Below are 11,459 nucleotides of genomic sequence, written 5' to 3' on the forward strand. Positions count from 1 at the left end.
AGGAGAACGAAGGGAGATTTGAAAAGACTATTTTTATGTCTGTAATTCTCTGTATAAGAGTTTTCTTATTGATAGTTAAAAAGTGTGACATTTACTTAGCTTACGGTTATAAAGGTTAGTCCTCAAATTTCCTAATCCATGAAATGAGGGAAGCTATTCTAGATTTCTTGTGACCTAAGGCCCATGTAAATAGCTGCTACTTACTTGTTATACACTAATCCTTTAAAGAACAGGGAGATGGACTCCTGTTTGGCAGTATCCACTACTTCAAGGTATTTTAGGAGCTTTCTATAATGAGTTACATACGATGATACTGCTGGGCTTAAGTAAGCAAGCAGAATTGTGGGCTTCCTCCGCCCTCCATTGTCAAAATTCAAACACAGAAGCTGATTTAAGAAGCCTTTCTTTTACGAGAACATAGACTCTTAGACTCCTTTCTAAACTCTACAGAGAAACCATTTCTTAAAGGTTATGGGAAACAAAAACTCTAGATGGTGGTGAAGGATAACATACATTTTGTGCAGAGAGTGCTATGGAGAGCAGAATCCCCATCCAATCTCGCGTCTGGAAGTGGGCAGTGACGGGCGGGGGTGGGGGAGAGGTACAGTTTCTATGAGTGTGGGAAACTAACCCATTGGCTTGAGGTTATTCTCTTCTTTCCCCTCCTTTCCTAGTGTAGGGATGTGTAGCAAACCTGAAAGAATATACACGGTTTCTACAAAAGCGTAGTGCTGATTGCACCAAAGAGAACCTGATTTTGTTTTCCAGATGGAGGGATGAACAAATCTAAGAATATATGTTCTAAAAATTCTTAGCATTTTATAGTATAGAACACCAGTGTACTCAGGAATAATTTCTATCTCAAGAGCTATCTCTGTTTCTTTGCCTTCTGATATATATCAATGTGGATCTTAGTCCTTTCTAAATGTCAGAATCACCTGGGTAGCTTTACCCCTTGAGCCCCATCCTGGACCAATTAAATCAGTGTCTCTTTATGGGTGGACTCAGACATCAGTAGGTTTAAAATTACCCAGGTGATTATAATATATCACCAGGCTTAACAATCATTAAATACTATAACGGTGCATCTGATATTTTATCCTAATTGCAGTAGCATAAAATCAGCACTTACTATGAAGCCTATTTACACTTTTTCACCATATGTGCAAGAGACAAAAATGTGCTTAGAAATCTACATTTTAAAAAGGTTTATGTAGAGCATTAAACATTTTTTTTTATTTAATGCAGCAATAAAAAGTAATTAATTTCTGACCTAGAGATCCACTTAAGGTTAAAATGCGGAATAGAAGATTCCATGTATTATCTTCCCACTCAAAGTTTCTGTCATTCACTGGCTCAATGTCTATTCCAAAGAGAGGAAAGTAAAATTGGAAAATTAAATTGTTATAAAGAGCAAAAGATGAATTGTATGCATTTTAAGAATATTGCTTAGTTATCAGTAACATACTTAGGTATCAGTAACTACTGATTATGAACACAGAATGTTATTTTAGTTACAGTATTTTTGTTTATAATGATTCATTAAGAGCTTTTATTCTTATTTGCTGACAGTACAGTTAAAGAATCAATTAAAATATTTTGACCTTGTCAGAAATGTTATATTCCTCATGACCTCCCTCAAATTCTACTTTCTCTAATTTGTGTTGATAAATTAAAATTACATATAATTTAGTATTTTTCATTTGTGCTTTAAAAAGGCTTAACATATCTGATTACCTTTTTAATTTTTATTCTAAGGAAGTAGAAGTCAATTTCAGCTTTCAGAAAAATGATATTCTTCAAAACCTCTTACAAATTATATTTGCTATTAATTACAGTATTTTTCTTTATAATCAGCTTATAGTTTCCACACCAGTTTTAAAGAACTTCAAATTTTTTTATTCCTTTGTTTTTATGATCTTTAGCTATGAAAATAAAAGTCCTTTTTTTGATTTTAGGGTATGAGCTAACAATAATGACATGATAATCATTTGAATTCTGTGTTTAATATTAAAGATAGCGATAACTGTAAACAATTCACAGTGCTCTTCTCTGACCTTGTGGTAATTATTTGTAGAAATAAATATTGCCAGTTAATAAACTCGAACTAGAGCCTGGAATAGGATGATGTGAATAGAAAAATATTGTAACACATGTTAACCTAAAAAAACATATCCAGTATTCCAACAGAGAAGGTCTTGGTATGCCACTGATTGCTTATTGCATAACAGAAAAGGCACTTTTGAAAAAACACTTTTATTCAAGAACTTACATTGTATTTTTCATCATTCTCTTTTAATAGCCATGTAGCAAAGTTCAGAGAAATGTAATCTAATTAAAATAGGTACAAAAATGGCTTCGGATGACCTTAGGAATGATCCCGGTAAAGAATTAAAAAAAGGGAAGAGACCATTTTCATGTTCATGAAAATGACAGTGATTCGTATTTAATTCTTTTGTACTCAGCTACTTGGAAGGAAGGGTTTCTTTGTTTTAACTCTGGAGTGCATTTAGACTAAAATGGACTTTATGATTTTACCTTTGATACTTTCTAAGCATATCATCTCCATACCTCCTGACATGATAATATTCATATTCTCACCTGATGACTTTGTCAGTTCCTAAAAAGGAAGCTCGCACTTTGGCTCTGGGGACATAGTATTTGCCCTCTCTGCTGGAAATTTGTGTTTATCGCTGTACATTTGGGCTGGAGACCTTATGTGTCCTCTGGCCAGGATGTAACTGTCAAAGCTCCTTCATTGTTATTGGCTCTAATGTGCAGATCACTCCCATTGACCCCATGGATGATGGAAATTTGTTGTTAAGTTCCTGTAGTCTGTTCATTCATAAAGAAAAAGAAAAAAAAAGGGTTTTTTTTTTTTTTTTAAGTTGTTTAACTGCTATATAATGCCATTATACCTGATTTTTGAAAACAGGTATTTGGGATTTTCAAGGATCTCTCCTAAGAGAAGAATTCTATGGTTTGAAAGAAAGGGGGATGGAGAAAAAACTAACATTTACTAAGTGACTGTTATATGCAATGTTGAGTGTTTTACAAATGCTACTTTCATTCTCAAACAACCTCTGTCAGAGAAAAATTGCACTAGACGGGTTAAAGTGGCAAGGAAGGATTTATTCAAGGCTGTTGCAATAGAGGTTAAGATTAGTTCAATAAGACAGAAGGACTGAACTCAGCTTTGCTAAGACAAAAGGCAGGCTGCATTTTTAGCACTGAGATGAGTTAGTGAAAAGGATATTGGGGTGGGGGAGGGGGAGGTTGATCAATGTGATTAGGTCACTGTGTTTGCTCATTGGTGCTTATCAAAGTTAGGCTCCTACCCTCCCATAGAGACTGGAAGTGGGAGTGGGGGCATTATAATCTTTGATGATTATGGCTCCCAGGTCAAGAAAGACCTTTCTGGATTGTAAAACTGTCAAGAGGCTAGAAGGAAATTTACATCTTAAAGGAGCAGACAAAATTTACAATTGAAAGTTCTCTAAAGCAAATGCTCTAAGGAAAGGGAGGTAAGAGATTTATAGTATGAAAAAAAAATCTGAAGTTTAGAGGTGCTTAGGGGAATTTAAAGGCCTTCTTGTTCTCCTTTTAGGTAAATGTTTACTCCCCTTGTCACTTACTAGGAAATTAAGGCTTGGAGAGGTTACCTTTGCTTGCCCTGGTCTCCCAGCTATTAAGTGACAGTAAGGACTTGACCATAATTCCGATCTGCTTCAATGCCTGTGTCCTTCGCAGTATACCTCAGCCTCATAAAAATACTAGGTGAGAGGAGAATTCTGGCCTACATAGGAGGAATTGCCTATGTGGGGGTCCTTAAATATTTTTCTAAAGCTCTTCCAAATCCTTTAAGAAAAGGAAGCTTCTCTATAAAGTTCTGTTCATTTAAAACTATTATGCGACACATTTTTCTGTAGTTCTCAACAATCTGAATATTTCATTGACTTAAAAATAGATGCAACTTTAGGGTGGGAAGAGCCATCTAATCCACCTGCCTGTTATGTGTCTTATTTCTAATAAAGCCTTCTTACAAACTGCAAGTAATTCTCTTAGGATATTTGTGAAATGACTCTAGAAAATTTCTGTTTATCCTCTTCAATAAAAATTTGTTTTTAGGACAAATGAGTTAAGGCACTATTTTTGACAGGAGAAGAAGAAAAGAAAAGTTAAAATATAATAATTTCACCCGTTTATAAAGAGAGTTTCTTTCATTAAAACCTTGAGAGAACTGAGGTATGAAGAGTAGTCAGGGACTCTGAAGGACAAGGGGCAATTCTGTTGCATATGAGAATTAGGCTCACAGCCGGCCGGGCTTCCTGGGCTTGGATCCAGGTGGTGGGCTGGGGACGGATGGCCCAATGAGACAGAAGTCTTCCCCTCAACTGGTCACTATTTGATTTTTAGCTTCTAAGAATGAAAAAAAAAGTATAAATTTCTCTGCACGTTATCAGTGTCCATGAAAATATTTAATACTTTTCGCTTTAATAATTTGTCCTGATTTTTAATTTTTCAAATGGTAACTGTCTAATTTTTCAGTGTTTCTGATGACAGCAAAGACACCCTTCACCTCCCAGTTAAATTGCCCCTTGAATTTAGTAACTGCCAGGGTTACGCCTTCACCTTTCCTAGTCACGCATTTACTATTCAAAAAAGTCGGCATTGTGGTTCATTATTCCTTGCTTTTAATCTTAGGATACATGAAAGACAAAAAGCTTTTTGATAATGGATTTATCAAAAGCTTAGAAAATTCAAATCAATTCCTCTAGTTATGGCTAGCAGTTATTTTTCTCAACTTTTCAATAGAATGGTGACTGCTTGCTTTTATTCTCTCTTATAATAGCAGTAATGAGCTCCTTGTTGAATTTTAATATTCAGGAAATGATTTCCTTAGGATATCTTGAATGAAATTATCTTAAAACATCTTTACTTGAATATGTCACTGTTCAGGTAAACTTCAGATAGGAAAATCTGAAAATAGTACTATGGTTAAGGAAATAAAAAAGGAAAGTGTAAAGGAGACACTTGTAATTTTATGAAGTACAAGGAGCAATTATCAAGTACTATAAACACTAGGGAAAAAATTACTCTAGTGTTAAGATGTCTGTTTCAAAACCTAACCCTAGAGCCAAAAGGAGACTAGAATTAAACTAGATATACATGCATGGCTTCATTTATTAAAGAGTTTGGGAAAATAGGAAGCAAAATTGAAGAAGGTGCCTAAGCATTATAAAATACATTAATTCTAAATTAGCTTTTGGTTATAAAGGTATGCCCAGGCCATTCTTAACCGATCATCTGCAAATGATGCCAATAATTGCAGGAAGATATTTGCAAGGAAGAATTTTATTGTTTGCTCAAAATATGTCCTGAATTTATCTTACTCTTTGGCACATTTTTAAAAAAATCCTTATAATTACACATAATCTTACATATGATGGTCTCTTTCTGGAAAAACTTGTGCTGAGAAGAAACAATTTTTATTAACATGAAAAACCCATATAAAACCCCTTGATCTTAGTTTGTTATTTCAAAACCAGATGATGGCTTGATTTAAACAGCATTCATTTTGGTGATGATTTGTTTTTAAATTCACAGTGGCCTGTTACAAGTTGATATATTCAAGGGTTTCACACTTATAAAATGTTTGTAGTTCCAGAAACAAATACCAATTTAGAAATATCACAGCTATCTTGAAGTAAGGGTACTGTTTCTTCCGTAATTACGGAGTCTGAATTACAGGTCTCTCCAGACATAGTCCTACATTTAATGAGGTCTTTCCAGTGACGTTCTTCCAATCAGTATTTTGGAATGAACCTTACAATTTACCTATCCCTGTATAGATTTATTTTTTTAGGTAATTCCTTCAAATGGATTACAACATTTTTTTAAATTTTCAAGAAGAATGTGCTTTACAAAAGTAAACAGACTTCAGCCTGATGCACTGTAGAGGGCCTGAAATGTGGGGATGTCACTTATTTGGGCACCCAGCTCAGATTAGTGCTCACTAATTCCAGGTAGTTTTGATCTGTCCTGGCAAAGCTGAAGCTATACGAATTCTCAAAGGTGCGGATTTCCACTAGACACGATTGTTAAACAAGACCCGGTATTGTCGTGGCCTTTAGAAGGCATAGAAACAGGTGTGTTAGAATTTAGAGATTATTTAGACCAAATTCTCCATTAAACATGAATAACTGAGATCCTGAGAAACAGAAAGAATTTTCTCTAAGGTCTTCAGATATCCTGTGACTACAGGCACCCAGGAAGCTTAACTCTCTCTAGGTCAAGTATTCTATTGCACTATAGCATCTTTTCCTGATTATTCCAAAGGTGGAAAGTAGGTCAGGTATGGAATTTGCTGTAAGGGAAATGTATCAGAGGCCAGTATAGAAGTGATCTGATGTACTCATTGCTGGCCCAAAGCAAAGTAAAGGCAAATCAAATTTGTTTTTTTCATCCCCCAGTGTGTCAATGGATGATTGGACAGAGAGTCAAAAACTTAATTGCAATCAGGGAACAGGCTTATAATGAAAAAGAAGTCATTTTTGTTTAGCATGAAAACAATAGAGAGGTAAGCAGAAGCCTTTAAAGATGCTCATGGTCACAGGTACTCTTACCTTCAGAGCCCCTTCCCATGGGACATTACAGGTTGTTAAAATATTCCCTAACCTGCATTAAATAAAATTTGTTTGCAGTTAATTCTTTAGATGGGATTTTAGCATTCCTTCCTGAAGGAATTTATTTGACTAAAATTGACTGGTTTGATTGATAATTGTCTATAATGTCTTTATAATTATATATACTTCATTATCAGAAAAACATGGGACTTTTTGCCAAGTGAGAATATTTTTTACAAATTCAATAAATTTTATACAAATACTAAATAAAGATAATGAAGATAGTATAATGATACATTTTATAAACATGTAATTAAGTGTATTAACATTATTTTTCAAAGTTTACTTTTTAAGTTTTTTGCATACATATTTATGGGGTACATAAATTTTGATACAAGCATACAATGTGTAATGATCAAATCTGGGTAATTGAGATATCCATCATCTCAAACATTTATCATTTTTTGTGTTGGGAACATTCCAGATTTTGTCTTCTAGCTATTTTGAAATGTATAATAAATTACTGTCAATTATAGTCACTCTATTGTTTTCTTGAATACTAGAAATTATTCCTTCTATCTAACTATACTTTTGTAACCATTAACCAAACCCTCTTCATCGCCCCTCATCCTCCCTCTCCCAAACTCTGGTAATGACCATTCTATTTACTATCTCCATGAGATCAATTTGAAGCTCCCATGTATGAGTGAGAACATGTGGTATTTATCTTTCTCTTCCTGGCTTATATCACTTAATGTGATGACTTCCAGTTCCATCCATGTTGCTGCAAATGGCAGGATTTCTTTTTTTTATAGCCAAATAATATTACATTTTCTTTATCTATTTATCAATTAATGGACACTTAAGTTGATTCCTTATCTTGGCTATTGTGAATAGTGCTGCAATACACATAAGAGTGTAGATATATAGCTTCAATATATTGATTTCCTTTCTTTTTCATATATACCCAGCAGTAGGATTACTGAATCATATAGAAGTTCCATTTGTAGTTTTTTGAGGCACCTCCATACTGTTTTTCATTGTGGCTGTGCTAATTTACATTCCCACCAATAGGGTGTGAGCATTCCCCTTTCTCTGCGTCCTTACCAGCATTTACTATTTTCTGTTTTTGTGATAACAGCCATTTTAATTGGAGTGATATGATATCTCATTGTGGTTTTGATGTGCATTTCCTTGATGATTAGTGACGTTCAGCACAGTAAATAGAGCTACAATGGCACAATCAGCACACAGAACTTATAAGATTTTTTTAAATTTATCATTTTAGGGGCAGGGAAGGGTTTCTAAAAATTATTGTTGGTTTCTCTGAAAATCCAATAGGCTCTGGTTACTCTGCCCATAATATCCATGGAAAAAATACTCATAATGGGGGCATAAAGACCAGCTGGAAAATGTGTAGATATCCTAAAAGCATTAAAATTAAAACTATTTCAAAATACTTAGCCAGCATGCCTGAACTACCATGTACATGGTAGCTAGCGCACCTCACTCCAAATACGCTCTTCCCCATTATGAGTACCAATGCCTTCATAGCACTTACTACTACTGTATTGCTGCTATAAGAAGCTACTGCAAAATTAGTGGCTTAAAGGAACACAAATTCATTATCTTATTGGTCTAGTACACAGAAATCTGAAATGGGTTTCGCTGGACTAAAACCAAGGAGTTGGCAAGGTTATGCTCATTTCTGGAAGTTTTGGAAGAGAATCCATTCCTTTTCCTTTTCCAGCTTCTAGGGGCAGCCTGCATTACTTGGCCCATGGCCCCTTCTTGCATCTGAAGAGCCAGCAATGGCTGGTTGACTCTTTCTCACATTGCATCACTCAGACTCTGGTTCTTCTGCCTTCTCTTCAACATTTAAAGTTCTCTTGTGATTACATTGGGCACACATGGATAATCCAGAACAAATTCCTCATCTCAAGGTCAGTAGATCAGCAACTTTTGTTCCATCTGCAATCTTAATTCTCCTTTACCATATAGCGACTTACTCACAGATTCTGGGATTGGGATGTGGATATCTTTGGGGAGCCATTTTTCTGCCTACCACCACTACAATTATTTCACTTATTTGTTTACTTGTTTTTGTCTGTTTCCTCCCATTAGAATATAGACTCAGTAGAGTGTACTAATCACGTCTACCTCTTTCATTTGCCAGTGATCAAATATTGGTCAAATGAAGACTGAATAAATGAATACAAATATGTTATGGTTTTAGGGTAGCCAGTTAATACTACTCCTATATGCTGATTATGTTGAGAATCATTTGAGATTTATACAAAGGTCCAGCAGAAAGATGCCAGTATGTCAGCTTTATTACTGATAAAACCTAGATTGAAGATCTGGGCCCTATAGTCCTACAGATACATCTCTCTTGCATTAGATACATTTGACCAAAAGATTTGAAGGTACCTGAAGGCAGAGGCCTGCTTCTACTACAGGTGCAATCTGTGTAACGCACAGGAAATATTCCATGAAATAGTCCATGATCTATAAAGTGGAGAGGGCTGAGCCAAGCATAATCATCCCTTCTTCCAAATTCACCAATCAGGCAACTTACACTTCTCTTTACAGGGAGGGGTGAGTGGTTTGCAGAGAGAACCCAAAGTGTTACTCTATGGAGCCCCCCTCTTTTGAGATGAGAGGAAAGACAGTTTCCTCCCTCATTTCCCCACCTGGAAGGTTCTGTGCTCTAAGTTATTAAGTTAGTCTCATTCGACCACGTGTGCATTCTTTTTTCCCTACGTACTGACAAGCTTCTGATTCTATAGTGGTAATGCTCCATAGATCACTAATGGCTGGGCTACTTTCAAACTATTTTTAAAAATTGCATAAATTTGAGAAATACAACATGATGCTTTGGTTTACATGTACATAATAAAATGATTACTACAAGTTAGCAATTTTATCTATATATCATCTTTCCTAGTTACTTCTTTATTTGTGATAAGAGCACCTAAAATCTACTCCCTTAGCAAATTTTCTATATACGGTGTTATTAACTATCATCCTCCAGTTGTACATTTGATCTCTAGACTTATTACTCCTACATAGATGCAAGTTTTCACCCTTTGACCTACATCGACCCATTTCTTCCCCCTCCCCAACCCTGGTAACCACTCTTCTACTATTTATTTCTCTATATTTGACTTTTTAAAATATTTCACACATAAGTGAGATCATGAACAGCAAAGGAAATAATCAACAAAATGAAAAAGGTAACCTATGGATTGGGAGAAAATATTTGTAAACCATTTATCTGATAAGGGGTTATAAGGGGTTAATATCCAAAATACATAAGGAACTCGCACAACTCAATAGCAAGAAAAAAAAAAGTAACCCAATTTAGGAATGGGCAAAAGATATGAATTGACAGTTTTCCAAAGAAGACATATGAATGACCACCAGATATTTGAAAAGATACTCCACATCACTAATCATCACTAATATTAAGGGAAATGAAAACTAAAACTACAATGAGATATCACTTTACACGTATTAGAATGGCTATTATCATATCAGAAAGTCAATTGATAACAAGTGCTGGTGAGGGTGTAAAGGAGAGAGGCTCTTGCACATGGTTGGTGGAAATATAAATCAGTACAGCTGCTGTGGAAAACAGTAAGGAGGTTCCTCAAAAAATTAAAAATAGAACTGCCATATGATCAAGGTATATACCCCAAAGAAATAAATCAGTACCTTAAAGAGATATTTGCACTTCCATCTTCATCGAAGCATTGTTCACAACAGCCAAGACATAAAACCAACCTGTGTTGATGGACAGGTGAATGGATAAATGAATTGTGAGGTATAAAACATACATACACACACATAAACACATACACACACAAACAGAAGGATACTATTTAGTCTTAAAAAAAGGAGATACGGCCATGTGTGAAATACGGATGAACTCAGAGCACAAAATGCTAAGTGAAGTAAGTCAGACACATACACAAAAAATATTGCATAATTTTACTTATATATAGAATCTTTTTTCATACTCTTGAAAATATATTCTTGTAACCTACTTACATAAATATAGCACACCATATCTATAATCTGTGTGTAGTCAAGGTTTTTAACTTTCCTTTAGTGGGCTAGAAAAAGAATGTCCTGACCAATCTAGAAATGCATTCTAGTATACAGAGGAATTATTTTTTTCCTAATATAAATAAGAAATATTAAAGATAAAATGACAGCATTATTATTTTAATCTTTGTACCTCTCCATTTTAAAAGTGGTAAAATAAATTTTACATGTCAGAAATGGAAATTCAAAATATCAGAAATTTTTTTGAGGTTTTGATCTTAAAACATGTAATAAAATAATTCATATTATGGATGAAGAATCTGAGTCCAAACAGCAGTAAGTAGCTTGCCCAAAATTCCATAGCTCTTAGCTTAGGTCCGAGCTAGAACCTAAGCCTTCTCAATAGTTTTCCCTCTTTGCCTATTTGTTTTATAATACATCTGTTTTTCATGTGACATAATTTTCAGAGTAATAATTGGTTGAGTTCTTGAGATATAAATACTACAAAAATTGTTTGCAATTAATAAGTAGGACTATATTTAAAGTGCTATAAAGGAATTTGAATGCACCTTGACTTTCATAAGCAATCTTTTTCTAGTTCTCCTATGTCAAAGCCCATATTATATTAGAAAACTACTCTCTAGCCAAAATTTTGATACATTTCCAAGATCCATGAATCTCCCTTGTGGCTTTAGGTTTTACATAATTTGTATATTATAATTGAAAATAATAATAAAGAAAAATTATCTGAGTTAATGTCTTACTTTTTTTAGGTAAACAATT

The sequence above is a fragment of the Propithecus coquereli genome, unplaced genomic scaffold, assembly GCF_000956105.1.
Source record: "Propithecus coquereli isolate 6110/MARCELLA unplaced genomic scaffold, Pcoq_1.0 Scaffold62, whole genome shotgun sequence".
NCBI classification, from domain to species: Eukaryota; Metazoa; Chordata; class Mammalia; order Primates; family Indriidae; genus Propithecus; species Propithecus coquereli.